At 46.9% G+C, this 14021-nt stretch overlaps 1 protein-coding gene across 3 annotated transcripts in view; it reads left to right on the forward strand.

The window, feature by feature from the left end:
* LOC124621835 (ubinuclein-1) overlaps window positions 1-14021 on the forward strand; it is a 352960-nt gene that overhangs the window by 598 nt on the left and 338341 nt on the right. The window lies entirely within an intron of this gene.

Raw genomic sequence — 14021 nt, forward strand, 5'->3', positions numbered from 1 at the left:
TAATTCTTAATGCAGTAAAGATTGACAGCCTCTGCTTCCTGTTGTTTAAGAAAAGTGGATCTATAATTTAGTGTTTTTGGTAATAATCTGCAACGTACATCGATCTGATTTTACACCAGCTGCGAGAATGGCGTTGCGTTTCAGTTCGAGGCTGAAAGTAATGGATTCATAGGAAAAATACTATTATTGACGAGAGATTTGCATAGAAATAAGATTACTTTAATGCTAATTGAAATATGTGCCTGTTGTTAAGTAAGCGGCAGTCGCAGTAGGAATTTGAGAATGTCCAAAAATTCGAACGAGTTTGAGGCAATACTAGTAGCATTTGAATCAAAAAGAAAAGCGAGTATAAACTTAATTTCCGAAATCAAGATATAATGAAACCAAAATGTCAAGACGCGGTAAAGTTGTATGTAAACATTGTCATGAATATTTTTGTTTACATGTTGTGGGAATACAGTGCGAAAAATTTAAAACTTTCTGAATGCTCCGGAAATAAGTTGATACATAATCAAACTTAATAATTGCCTTATTGGAATAGTGTATGGTAGAGCCTTTGTTTCTTTACACCTTATATCGAGGTGTGTAATGCTTTTACAGCCAGGTACCAGCCGGGAACGTAACAGACCGAACGTTTCAAGTACAGAATTAAAATGAAGAAAAAGTTATTTTTGGCGAAATATGTTGTAAGAACATGTGCTACGGATAAAAAATTGGAAGGGTGTGCGTAGGACGAAACTAATTGGCGTAGCAGGAAAGAATAGCATGTAAGTGAAACTCCTGTACTCGAAAGTGGGCGTGATCACAGGAAAAAACAAAACAAGTTGTGATCTTTGTATATTTTTACGAATCGATTATTTACATTATTAGAGATGCGGTTGGAAGTCGCGGTGGCTAGGGAATGGCATTGAGACGAAGTGCCCTACGAAGAAATGGATGCGCTAGCGCATGTGAGCGACGGTGGACCACTGAAACCAGATGCTGTGTTCTAGTTGTCTGTCCGGCATAGTAGTCAGCAATCGCGAAGTGTAGTAGCAGAGGCAGACATATTTGAGTTATCAGGCTGTTGATGGAGGAGCAAAACTGATTCAAATTATTGTTGTAGGGACAGGCTGTCACCCATTTTGGACTTTCTTAAAGGCACGCACGACGGAAAGGCGCTATTATAAGCTAATATAGTGTTTGCTGTGCCGTCATGATATACAAATTTTAAGAACGAGGGTTACTGGATTAATTTCTTTACGAGAATTGACGAGAGGTAAAGGCGATAAATGTATTAGCTGCCTGAAAGGTTTTTTTTTTAGGATGTGGAGTCGAGTAGCTTTCAAAAATGCTCATTGGCAAATATATGGGGAGGAACTGTAGCAACTGAGAGTTTTTTTTCATACGTAGGCCTATCGCAAAAACAATATTTCAGCCTAGACGAACTGTACGAGAAGGATCAGTCTTCGCAGTAATCATCGAGAATGTTCAATACCATTTAATTGTTCAGTTCCGCATAAGTTTATTATTTAGTAGCAGTGGTTTCAAAAATGCCATTTAATTTTTCGGCCACAACAATAACGGAGAAAAGGCGCGTGATCATGGAGTATAACTTATTGTTGATAGTGTTACCGTATAATTTTTTTATTGTTGAGACAGCGAAAGGCAAGTTAGGAAAGCGGATTGATCCTCATGTCGTTTGTTTATAGCATAACAGTTTAAGTTCCTGTCTATTACGATATGACACTGGATAAGTAAACCACCATAGCTTCCTTCAACCGTTGTTGTCAACTAGAAATTGTGCAAATTTCTATTGATCTGATGTGAGAAAGAAATTGACATGTATACATGAAGCTGTGGAATAATTGGAAAACAATACTTATATATTCTTGTTGCGTTATAGCTTCCACAATTATGTGAGTCTAAACATAAAAAACGACATGAGAAGAGAATTGTAAATGCACCAAATAAAATTTTTCAGTATTTGATGGCACTCATATTTTTTTGTAATGTAGCATTCGTATATATTTTAGGAAACTATTCTTTTGTTTCAAAACACTTGATTGTAGATTGATGATTCCATTACCCGTGTCTCTGGATCTCTAAATCTGTTATACTTAATTCCACATCCACCCATCCGTTTCCAATGCTCCCTTTCCCTCTTCATAGCGTGTGGGAAAAGTGCCAGCACAAAGAAATCTTCAGAAGACAAAAACACAGACATGCTGATGTGGGCTATGATCTTATTAAAGTCCTGTGCAAATGTTGGTATCGCACCATCTACACTGTTTATCCGTGTAACACTTCCCGTCATTACCAGTGCCCCCTCTCCCTGCCTGTACCCACTCCCCACCTTTATCTGTTTAACTGTCTCCCCCACATTTATTTGTAGATCCTATCCCTTTCTTTTCCCTTTTATAAAACCTCCCCCATCTCTCTCCCTACTCCACCGCTCTCTCCACTCCCCCCTCCCACCCTTGTGCACATTTCTCAACACTCTCTTTACCTGTTTCTCTACCATAGCATTCATATCTCTCTCCCCTGCCCCCTTAATCCACCTCTCTTATCTCTCCCCACAACTATATTCATCTCACCTCCTCAGCTTACATTCCTTTATCCTTTCCCCACACCAATGACCTCTTTCTCCCGCCGCCTTCATTCGCCACACCCTAACCCATCCCACCGCCATCGTCACTCTCTTCCTCACCTGCAATTTCACACAACCTCCATGCTGCCGCCTCTCACTCCCCCATCCCCCATGCTGCAACCCCTCATTATAAACCCCCCCCCCCCCCACGTGCTACATCATACTCTTTTTCTCTGTTCTCTATCTCCTCTCACTCCCCCATCCGCAAACCCTTGAACATGCTGCTGCTCCTGCCACTTCTGCCTACCCTCACCCCTGCCACAATCCACCTCCCCTCACCCTATTCACTTCCATCACCACCTGCCCCCATCCGCTTCTCCTTCACTCACCTCTCCTGCCAGAATTCCCCCCTCCACATGCCTCTTCAGCTAACAAGGATCCTCACTTCACTCCCACCCTCCATCTGTCTCAACCCTCACCCCTCCTTTCCTTCTTCCTCCGCCAGTATCTGCATCTCCCTCATACCTGCCTATTTTCATCCATCTCTTCCTAGGTCTCCCTCTCTCTCCCAGCCCCCCCCTCCCTCTCTCTCTCTCTCTCTCTCTCTCTCTCTCTCTCTCTCTCTCTCTCTCTCTCTCTCTCTCTCTCTCTCCCCCCCCCCTCTCTCTTTTGTGTGTGTGTGTGTGTGTGTGTGTGTGTGTGTGTGTGTGTGTGTGTGTGTGTAAAAGAAAACCACCTTTAATATTCCCCCCTCCCCCTCTCACCGCACTCTTGCCTTCATCACGCCCTCCCTCTCACCCTTATCCCCTTTGTTTTCCACACCCACATATATTTGTCCACTTTCTATCTCCACTTATATCTTTCCCCTTTCCATCCACACATCAAACTCACAGCCTTTACCCCTCAGTACAGTTCAACTCCGTTTTGTCCACTTCCCACTAACCTCTTCCCATAAAGTCCCAATCTCCTCTTCTCACCCTCCTCCATTACTACTTTTCCTTTCCCCCTGCCTCGATTTCCTCCAGTTCCTCTGCCTCGATTTCCTCCAGTTTCCCTGCCTCAATTTCCTTCGACTGTCCCTTTCCACCCTGCCTCCATTTCCTCCAACTGCCCCTTTCCGCCATGCCTCCAATTCTCCTTTGCCGACTTCGTGCCCCCCCCTTCGCGCCCCTCCCCAGCTCCCGCCCCCCTTCGCGCGCCTCCCCGGCTCCCGCCCCCCCTTCGCGCGCCTCCCTGGCTCCCGCCCCCCTTCGCGCGCCTCCCCGGCTCCCGCCCCCCTTCGCGCGCCTCCCCGGCTCCCGCCCCCCTTCGCGCGCCTCCCCGGCTCCCGCCCCCCTTCGCGCGCCTCCCCGGCTCCCGCCCCCCTTCGCGCGCCTCCCCGGCTCCCGCCCCCCTTCGCGCGCCTCCCCGGCTCCCGCCCCCCTTCGCGCGCCTCCCCGGCTCCCGCCCCCCTTCGCGCGCCTCCCCGGCTCCCGCCCCCCTTCGCGCGCCCCCCCGGCTCCCGCCCCCCTTCGCGCGCCTCCCGGCTCCCGCCCCCCTTCGCGCGCCTCCCCGGCTCCCGCCCCCCTTCGCGCGCCTCCCCGGCTCCCGCCCCCCTTCGCGCGCCTCCCCGGCTCCCGCCCCCCTTCGCGCGCCTCCCCGGCTCCCGCCCCCCTTCGCGCGCCTCCCCGGCTCCCGCCCCCCTTCGCGCGCCTCCCCGGCTCCCGCCCCCCTTCGCGCGCCTCCCCGGCTCCCGCCCCCCTTCGCGCCCCTCCCCGGCTCCCGCCTCCCGCCCCCCCTCCGCGCCCCCTCCCCGGCTCGCGCCCCTCCACCCGATCCCCCCATCGCGCCCCTCACCCCCCCTTTCGCGCCCCTCACCGCCTCCCCCCCCTTTCGCGCCCCTCACCGCCTCCCCCCCTTTCGCGCCCCTCACCGCCTCCCCCCCCTTTCGCGCCCCTCACCGCCTCCCCCCCCTTTCGCGCCCCTCACCGCCTCCCCCCCCTTTCGCGCCCCTCACCGCCTCCCCCCCTTTCACGCCCCTCACCGCCTCCCCCCCCTTTCGCGCCCCTCACCGCCTCCCCCCCCTTTCGCGCCCCTCACCGCCTCCCCCCCCTTTCGCGCCCCTCACCGCCTCCCCCCCCTTTCGCGCCCCTCACCGCCTCCCCCCCCTTTCGCGCCCCTCACCGCCTCCCCCCCCTTTCGCGCCCCTCACCGCCTCCCCCCCCTTTCGCGCCCCTCACCGCCTCCCCCCCCTTTCGCGCCCCTCACCGCCTCCCCCCCTTTCGCGCCCCTCACCGCCTCCCCCCCCCTTTCGCGCCCCTCACCGCCTCCCCCCCCCTTTCGCGCCCCTCACCGCCTCCCCCCCCTTTCGCGCCCCTCACCACCCCACCCCCCCTTTGGCGCCCCTCACCACCCCACCCCCCCTTTGGCGCCCCACACCGCCCCCCCCTTTGTCGCCCCACACCGCCCCCCCCCCTTTGTCGCCCCACACCGCCCCCCCCCTTTGGCGCCCCACACCGCCCCCCCCCCTTTGGCGCCCCACACCGCCCCCCCCCCTTTGGCGCCCCACACCGCCCCCCCCCTTTGGCGCCCCACACCGCCCCCCCCCTTTGGCGCCCCACACCGCCCCCCCCCCTTTGGCGCCCCACACCGCCCCCCCCCTTTGGCGCCCCACAGCGCCCCGCCCCCCCCCTTTCGCGCCCCACAGCGCCCCGCCCCCTTTGGCGCCCCACAGCGCCCCGCCCCCTTTCGCGCCCCTCTCCCCCCCTTCGCGCCCCTCCCTCCCCGTCTCCCCCCCCTTCGCGCCCCTCCCTAGCTCCCGCCTCCTCTCTCCCTCCCCGGCTCCCGCCCCCCTCCTCTCGGCGCCCTTCAACCCCATCCCTCCCTCCCTCTCTCCCCGGCTGCTGCCCCCCTTCGCTCCCCTTCGTCACCGGCTCCCGCCTCCCTTCGCTCCCCTCCCTCCCTCCCTCTCTTCCCGCCCCCCTTCGCTCCCCTCTCTCCCCGGTTCCTGCCCCCCTTCGCCCCTCTCCCCGCCCTCCCCGGCTCTCCGCACCTCTCCCTCCCCGGCTCTGGTCATTGCTCTGTCCCCTTCGCGCTCCTTTCTCTGGAGACCATTACACTCACCTACCATACCCCTAGAGATCCTAGAATGGACTCCCACCTCGCATGTCATTATTCAGAGACCGGCTTTGCCCCCCTCCCCGCCCCTCCCCCCCCCCCCCCCCCCAACCTTCCCCTGTCTGAAGATCAGTGTCAGCACTTTCCCACAGAGACTGGTTCTTACCTTCCCCCTTACCGCATGCCCCTGACCACGCCTCTGTTGGGTGGCCCTCCCTCCTCACACTAGTGCGGCAGGTCCTCGCCCCGCCCCTGTGGCAATGCTGGTAACCCTCCCAAAAGGCATGGCAGCGCCTGTGGCTCTCCCCCACTGCCACGCCTGTGGCCCTCCCACACTCTCTCTCTCTCTCTCTCTCTCTCTCTCTCTCTCTCTCTCTCTCTCTCTCTCTCTCTCTCCTGAACCCCTGAACAGTATTGTAGCTACCTGACCCCAACTCATTTACTGTGTCTCCCCCACCCCATTTACCAGCATACAAAGTTCCTTCCTACGTGGGCCATGGGCTATCACTTCCTGCCCCAGTATATGTGCCTTCCTCTTGGCTCTCGTACCGACACCCTTGTCTTCACGCTTCCTCTTGCACTGTAGTCATGCCCTCATCTCTTTGATTCTGCCAGCTCACTGTGTCTCTGTCCTCGTTTCCACCAACCCAACCACCCTCCCCCGTACCCTTGCCATACTTCATCTCAACCCACCCTCTGTACCCTCTCCCTCCTCTTTGCCACCCCTGTCCCATACCCATCCTCTCCCGTCATTCTTCTAATGTGTTTCTGACCGCCTCTTTGACCCGCACCTTTGCCCACTTTCACCATACTATGCACCAGATCCCACCTTGTACCAGAGCCACCTGCAAAGGACTGTGTGCCAGAGACGAATGATGTTTTCTATACAAATTATTGTGCCAATATCTGTAATAGTGTTTTCAAAATTGTGTTTTGCATTAACACCAACACTTGAGTTTCACCTTTTGTGAATTGTGTGATGAACCTTCACATCATTGATCTTTCACTGACTGGGAATTGCTTCAGGGTCTTGACTCATCTCTTATTACCACAGGTCCTGAGGCAATTCCTAATCTGAAGGTCAAGCACTTAAATGCTACCAACAGTTTCATCTACTTAGTGTCTTCAACTATCAGTATCAACCAGTTTTGGTCTTAGACCATCATCATGTGATATCTATCCAAAGATACAATCATAGATAAATATGGTATACAAAATATGTTAAGAAATTACAGAGATACAAAACAAACGTGAATATTTACAAGGCATGTCGTTATTTGACAGTGGAGACATCTCAGGTGTAGTAGGTGCACTCTTTAATGACGGCAGTATATGAGAAGGCTGGAGATATAGGTACTATCATGGCACAAATACTGAAGAGTTGGTCAAAGACCTTCACTAAACCTTTTCATTCTATGACACCAAGTGTACTGCTCGTGAGTAACTGCCATTAGCAGGAGACCAGATTATCTCTGGTGAACTTCTTTGGTAATTTCTTTTGTAAAGTCAAAAGTGAAAAATGTAATTGCCGTTACAAATATTTAGGCACATCTATACTGCGAAGCAAGAAGGTACAGAAATCTGTAATATATAAATGCTAAACAGTAGCGTGATCATAGCATAATAATGTATAAGGTTTGTAGAAACAAACATCAGTCACTTCATAAACGTAATGTAAATGGTGCTCGTAACATATGGTATGTTAGGAAACATTGCTTAAAATACGTACAAACAGTCAGCTACCATTCCTTTACATTCTAGTTACATTAATCAGCCATTGCATAAGAGAACAATTACCGATAAAGGACCGCATTATATTTTATTGTCATATCAGTTAGTGTTTATTTTGAAAACCAGTTCTAGCTGTAATATTTATGTCACAGAAATATGACCAACGAAAGGACAACGTGAGTGACCAAATTTGGCTTTAAGAACCGCTAGTGGCAAGTGTGTTTAACAGTAATGATAACCAGGCTATTTTTCTTTTGAGAAACATAATGTAGCCATATGGCACTGAATAATCCATCACTGGGATATTTAAGAAGGTAGTAGAAAGTTGCATCTAATTTAGGTTGATAATTGTCAAATAAGATATGTATTTGTTGGCATGTCAACTCCAAACACATTATGAGCAGCATAGATCTGAGGCTACTTCGGACTTTTCCAACAAATATTAGGCAATATCCAATGTTGGAGGGTTTGGTAATCAAAAACCTTAAAAGAATATCTATGAAGAATAAGTAAGTGCCAAATTTATGTATTGTGTAGAGCAGATAGGAGTTCATGTATTGGTATGTGTATATGCAAGTGATAACAGTCCATTCAGATGATGCACAATAATAATTTGACAGTGTAGTATCTGTCAGAGAAATGTATGGCACATTATTCGTTGAGATACCTTCTGGACCATGCCTAATGACACAAATCTTGGATTTTCTGAATACAAATCAGCAGATTTACAATAAAAGCCCAACTTCTTGTGATGTACATTACAGTAAAAACAAGAAGTGAATGCTACATTTTTGTTGTACACCAGAGACCTGTAGAATAATAAAAATAAAATATGTATGTATACTGAGAGGGAGGACCATCAAAAGTACATGGTGTACATAAAGTCAGGGAACACTTTCACTTATATATTGCACAAGAACTAAACGTTGTACAGATGTCATACATATTGCATTTTGAAGAGAAACTCTGAAAGTTTTTTTTTTTTTTACAAACATTTGATACGTGAACCATGAGTGACCCGGCAGACGTCAATACGGTATTCGAATTCTTGCCATTCCGTCCGTTTTTCTTTGCTGGGCACAATCAACCCATCGTAACGAATGTGTTCTGTCAGGGGTAAATGGCCTTTCTTGTTGGTGGCTTCTTACCGTACTTGGTTCTAAACATGCACTGAACAGCTGTAACACACTTGTTCTTCGTTGAACTCCAACATACCGAAAGCTTGTTCCTCACCTGAACTCGCCGTGTTTGTGACTAGCACTGACTTTCGGCAAATTGCCGAAGTAAGCTGTGGCAGTATACATGGAAAAGAAAGGCGTTTGTAGTTTCTCGTCAAAATGACATATGTATGATATCTATACAGTGTTTGGTTCTTGTACAGTAAACAATTGAAAGTGTTCTCGGACTTTATGTACACCCTGTATGTAGTGTCATTAAGGAGTAAAACAAGGAAGTGGAAGAGAGATTTTAAGAATGAAGTGTATGAAAAAAGGTGTAAGAAAAAATGATACTTAATGTATGGATACATTGTATGTATGTATGTTTGTAGGAACCAGATAATAGATTGCAGGAGCTATCCATCTGCAGACATAGGCAGTGATCATAACTTGGTCCTGATGAAAAGTTCACTGAGATTCAAATGTTTAAAGAAGAAGCCAGTAAAACTTAAATGGGAACTAGAAAAACTGAAAACTGAGGGACTGGCAAAGCGCTATGCTCATGAAACAGACAACCTAACTAAGAATTTTCAACATGGTGGAATAAATGAAGACTGTGATCAAATTAAAACTGGTATATACAAAGTAGCAGAAAAGATAGTTGGTAGAACTGAACCCAAAAACAAGAGGAAATGGATTACAGCAGATATTATTGAGATTATAGAAAACAGGAGATTTTACAAAAATGCAACTGATGAACAAAGAAAAGCTGAATACAGAAGACTAAGGAATTTAGTTAATAGAGAAGCTAGGAAAGCAAAAGAAAATTTTCTTTAAGAAATGTGCAGAGAAATGGAAGAAAATATGCTAAACGGAAGAACTGATTTAACCTACAGAACAGCAAATCAATTTTTTAACAAACGTAAAACTACACTCTCAGGCACAATAGAAAAGAAAGAGGGGAAAATGCTGTTCAGTAAAGGCATGGTGAAGCGATGGGACGAATACATAAGAGTTGTATGCTGGAACACCTCTTTTGGAGGAAGTAATAGGAAGAGAACAAGAAGTAGACGAAGATGACATTCTGCAAGAACAATTTGACAGAGCTCTAAAAGAACTACGGGACAACAAAGCAACGGGTATTGTTGACATCCCTGCAGAACTACGAGGGTCACTCCAAAAGAAATGCACACTATTTTTGTAAAAATACAGTTCTCATTCTGCATGTGTGAAAGTTTTACAGTGTGTAGATTTATCCTTCCCGCTTGTTTTCAAACTTAGTTCAACCTGTTCCCATGAGTGGCGCCGTCACAGCATGTCTTCAAGATGGCTGCTACACTTGATGTTCATCAGAAGCAACATGCTGTCATAGAATTCCTGTGCTGTGAAAACGAGACAGTGGGAAACATCTACAAGAGGTTGAAAAAGGTGTATGGAGATGCTGCTGTCGATCGCATTACAGTTAGTCGGTGGGCAAGTAGGTTACGTGATGAAAGCGGGCTCGGCAATATTGAGGATTGTCCTCGCAGTGGCAGGCCTCGTACTGCACACACTCCAGACAATGTGCAGAGTGTTAACGAGTTGGTGACTGCTGACAGACGCAGCACAGTGTACGAATTGTCATGCTATGTTGGGATAGGGGAAGGAAGTGTTTGAAGAATACTGAAAGTGTTGGCATTAAAAAAGGTTTGTGCTAGGTGGGTTCCCAGGATGTTGGCAGTGGCTCACAAAGAAACAAGCGAACTTTTGGAACAGTACGAGAATGGTGGAGATGAATTTCTTGGAAGAATTGTGACAGGTGATGGAACACAGCTCCATCATTTTTCACCAGAGACGAAGAGGCAATTAATGGAGTGGCATCATGCAGATTCACCCAAGAAAAAAAAATTCAAAACCACACCTTCTGCTGGAAAAGTTATGGCTACAGTGTTTTTCGATTCCGAAAGACTCTGGCTTGTGGACATCATGCCAAGTGGAACCACCATAAATTCTGATGCATATGTGACGACACTGAAGAAACTTCAAGCTCGACTGAGTCGTGCTTGACCACATCAGCAAAAGCAGGATGTTTTGCTGTTGCACCACAATGCACGGTCACATGTCAGTCAAAAAACCATGGAAGCTATCACAAAACTCGAATGGACAACACTGAAACACCCGTCTGAAAGTCCTGACCTGGCTCCATGTGACTACCCTCTCTTTGGGAAACTGAAAAACTCTCTTCGTGGAACAAGGTCTGAAGGTGATGACTCCCTTGCGCACGCTGCCAAACAGTGGCTCCAACAAGTTGGTCCAGAATTTTACTGTGCTGGTATACAGGCACTGGTTCCAAGATGGCGCAGTTGAGAGGGATGGAAATTATGTGGAGAAATGAAAATATTGTTCCTAAAGGATGTATCTACACACTGTAAAACTTTCAAACATGTAGAACAAAAGAAGGATTAAAAAAATAGTGTGCATTTCTTATGGAGTGACCCTCGTAATAAAAAAAGCTGGTGACAGCATGAAAATGATGGTGCTTAAATTTATTAGGTCCATCTACAACACAGGAGAGATGCTGACCAACTTCCAGAAATGTATCATTGTTCCTATACTAAAGAAGGCGGCAGGTACAAAACGCAAACAGTACAAAAATTCTCATAAAAATAGTTCTGAAGAGAATTGAAGAGAAGGTGGAGGATATGTTGAGTGAAGATCAGTTTGGTTTCAGAAGCGGATTGGGAACAAGAGAGGCGATTCTGGCACTGAGACTTGATATCGAAAAGCAATTACAGAAAAATAAACTTATATTGCCTTTGTAGACATAGAAAAGGCATTTGATAATGTTATCTGGCAAGAGATGTTCAGAGTGCAGAGGAAGAGTGGAATAAAGTACAAAGACATCAGTGTGATGTTGTTTTGCTCTTTAAAACTAATTTCTTATTTTCATCAATGGTACCTATTGAGAGACTTTATACTCGTGGAACCTTTTTTTCAGTTTCTTCCCAAGTTGGCGTGTGGTGAAACTTTTCACATTGCTGACAGTTAATTGTGTAGACACCTGGTTAGTCATACATTTCATGAATTACTTGATGGCCATTCACTCGTCTGACAAAAATGTTTAGCTATGCGTTTCACATTCTCAGTGGAGAGACAGTGTCATCATACCAGTTGTTTCTCAGTGCTGCACAGTCCACAAATTACCCCCACTACCAATGAGAGGTGTCATCCTATGTCCATCAACAGCTACTGACTGATTACTCTTACCACTGTTGCTCCACAAAATGCTTGAATGAATAGTAGTCTGGGGATTGTGCTGGGTCTCATATTGTGGGGCATTTCACTCCCTGATCAATGTGGCGAGACGATTCATAACTGACTATTCGGTTAAGCTGAAATTAGCAATCTGATGGGATTTTTCTGAATGCGATCATTTCACTGCAATTTTTTTTACGTGTGTGAGGGATCAGCACAGGTTGGCACCATCACATTTTATTTTTGCTCTAAGAGTGGGGCTTTTGATGCTTCCTAAAGCTTTTTATCCCTCCCATTACTTCAGTTTAGAGTTGATATGTTGCTCAACTCCCCATGGCCCCACTTAGGGCTCCTTTCTAAGGCCGGTATTACACTATCAAATTTCTTTGTCCAATATTTTTGTCAAATATCTTTGCCAAAGAAATTTGATGATGGTGTAATAGAGAACTTTGTCAAATGTCGTCAAATATTTGATCAAATCTACGGCCTCGCTGTAGATTTGATCAAAGAAGTTGCTTGTCTTCTGTTCACTGCAATGTGACATTTTACCATGTGGAGCGCTAGCATCGCTGCAGTGTTGTCATCTGTAGTGTTTTTATAAACATTGCCGGTAAATACAATTGGTGTGTACCGACAACTACAAAGTTAATAGAGATGTATAAAGCTGATGAGGTGCTTTACAATGTGAGGCACCCTGAATACAAAAATAGATTAAGAAGATTGGAGACCTAACCTAACTATCTCCTGTAGCAAGGAATGGGAGTGTTACAGTGAGCCTGTCTTCTCTAGATGTAGCAGTTCTTAAGTGAATATTGTGCTTTGTGATATGAGGATACACTTCACTGAGCACATACGGAAATGTATGCTCATCCATTCTTAAGTAATTGGTGTACGACTTGACGTCCTCCACTATAAGCTCACTTAACAAGTTTTGTTGAATGCTTTTATCGTGTCTTCGTAAAACCCACGGCTTCACCCAGGTGTATTCCCTTTTCACCCCCTCGCTTCTCTTCCGCATGTGCACACAGTGCAATTGTGGTACAGGCAACTGTTACGGTTAATAGCAAGTTGTTGTTGTCAGCCATCTTGAACTTTGACGAAAAATATGATGACAGTGTAATACCCCTTCTAGCACTACGTCAAAGATCTTTGTCAAATATATTGGACGGAATATTTGATCACTTGTTAGATCAAATCTTTGACAAAGAAATTTGATAGTGTAATACCGGCGTAAGTGTTATACACTCCATGATTATCATCAATGGCCTAGTGACTTCTGCCAGACCCACAGTCATTCCTACACTGTATACTGAGGACATTTATTTTTAGTGTATGCCCCATTCTGTAGCCTTCACAGAACTCCATGTCTATGAAACCATCCGAAAGGTATTTGCTTTGACATTTTCCTGTTGCTCTCAATTTTCTCTTACAAAAATCTGGTCGTGCATTTCTGTTGTATAACTGTTTACTCCAACACAGTACTCTCCTCGGGTACTCAGCACTTCCTCATTGATGCACAGTCCTGGTTTTTGAAACTATTCTTTGATACAAAACTGACATGACTGCCCCGTATTTGTCAACTTAAGACTAACTGTATGCAAAAGCTTAACACTTTCTCCTCGCAGGATGTGAATTGTGCTATTTTAGTCTGGATTTACTGGGACCAGATCTTGTCTCAGCTGGACTGCGATTACCAGTCTCGTATTGACTGCACCTTTTCTTTCAAATTATCAATCGCAGCAAATCATTGTAGAATAATACTGGCCACTGGTGCTTTCCAGACTAGCCTCATAGACAATCTCCTCACCAAAGTGGAGATCTTACTTCTTCAGTTCTGACGATACCAACTCTTGCTCACTTACAACTGTACAACAGTTTCCTAACAGTCCTACTTACTGAATTCTTTTTCCATACGTGGGATGTTGATTTTCTGAATCTTGCCCTCAGGTGGGTTACCCAGTTGGAATGCTAATCAGATTCGTTCACCCAGACCTTCACCAACATCCTTAAAGTGTGCTTCCCATGTACTGCTTCTCGAGTAGTACCCCCATCAAATTAGGACCGAATGTGTGGTTTCAGTTGCTTACACAACCTTTCAGCATCTGTTCTCAGTTCTTCAGTGTGCTGCTGTCATTTATAATGGCAACTTTAAAACAATGGCTAGAATGGGATATGATTTCGAATCTCCTGCTGCTCAGAGGAATTGACAGCTATAAACAATGTCCGTACTTTGT

Source organism: Schistocerca americana, chromosome 7 (genome assembly GCF_021461395.2).
Source record: "Schistocerca americana isolate TAMUIC-IGC-003095 chromosome 7, iqSchAmer2.1, whole genome shotgun sequence".
NCBI lineage: Eukaryota > Metazoa > Arthropoda > Insecta > Orthoptera > Acrididae > Schistocerca > Schistocerca americana.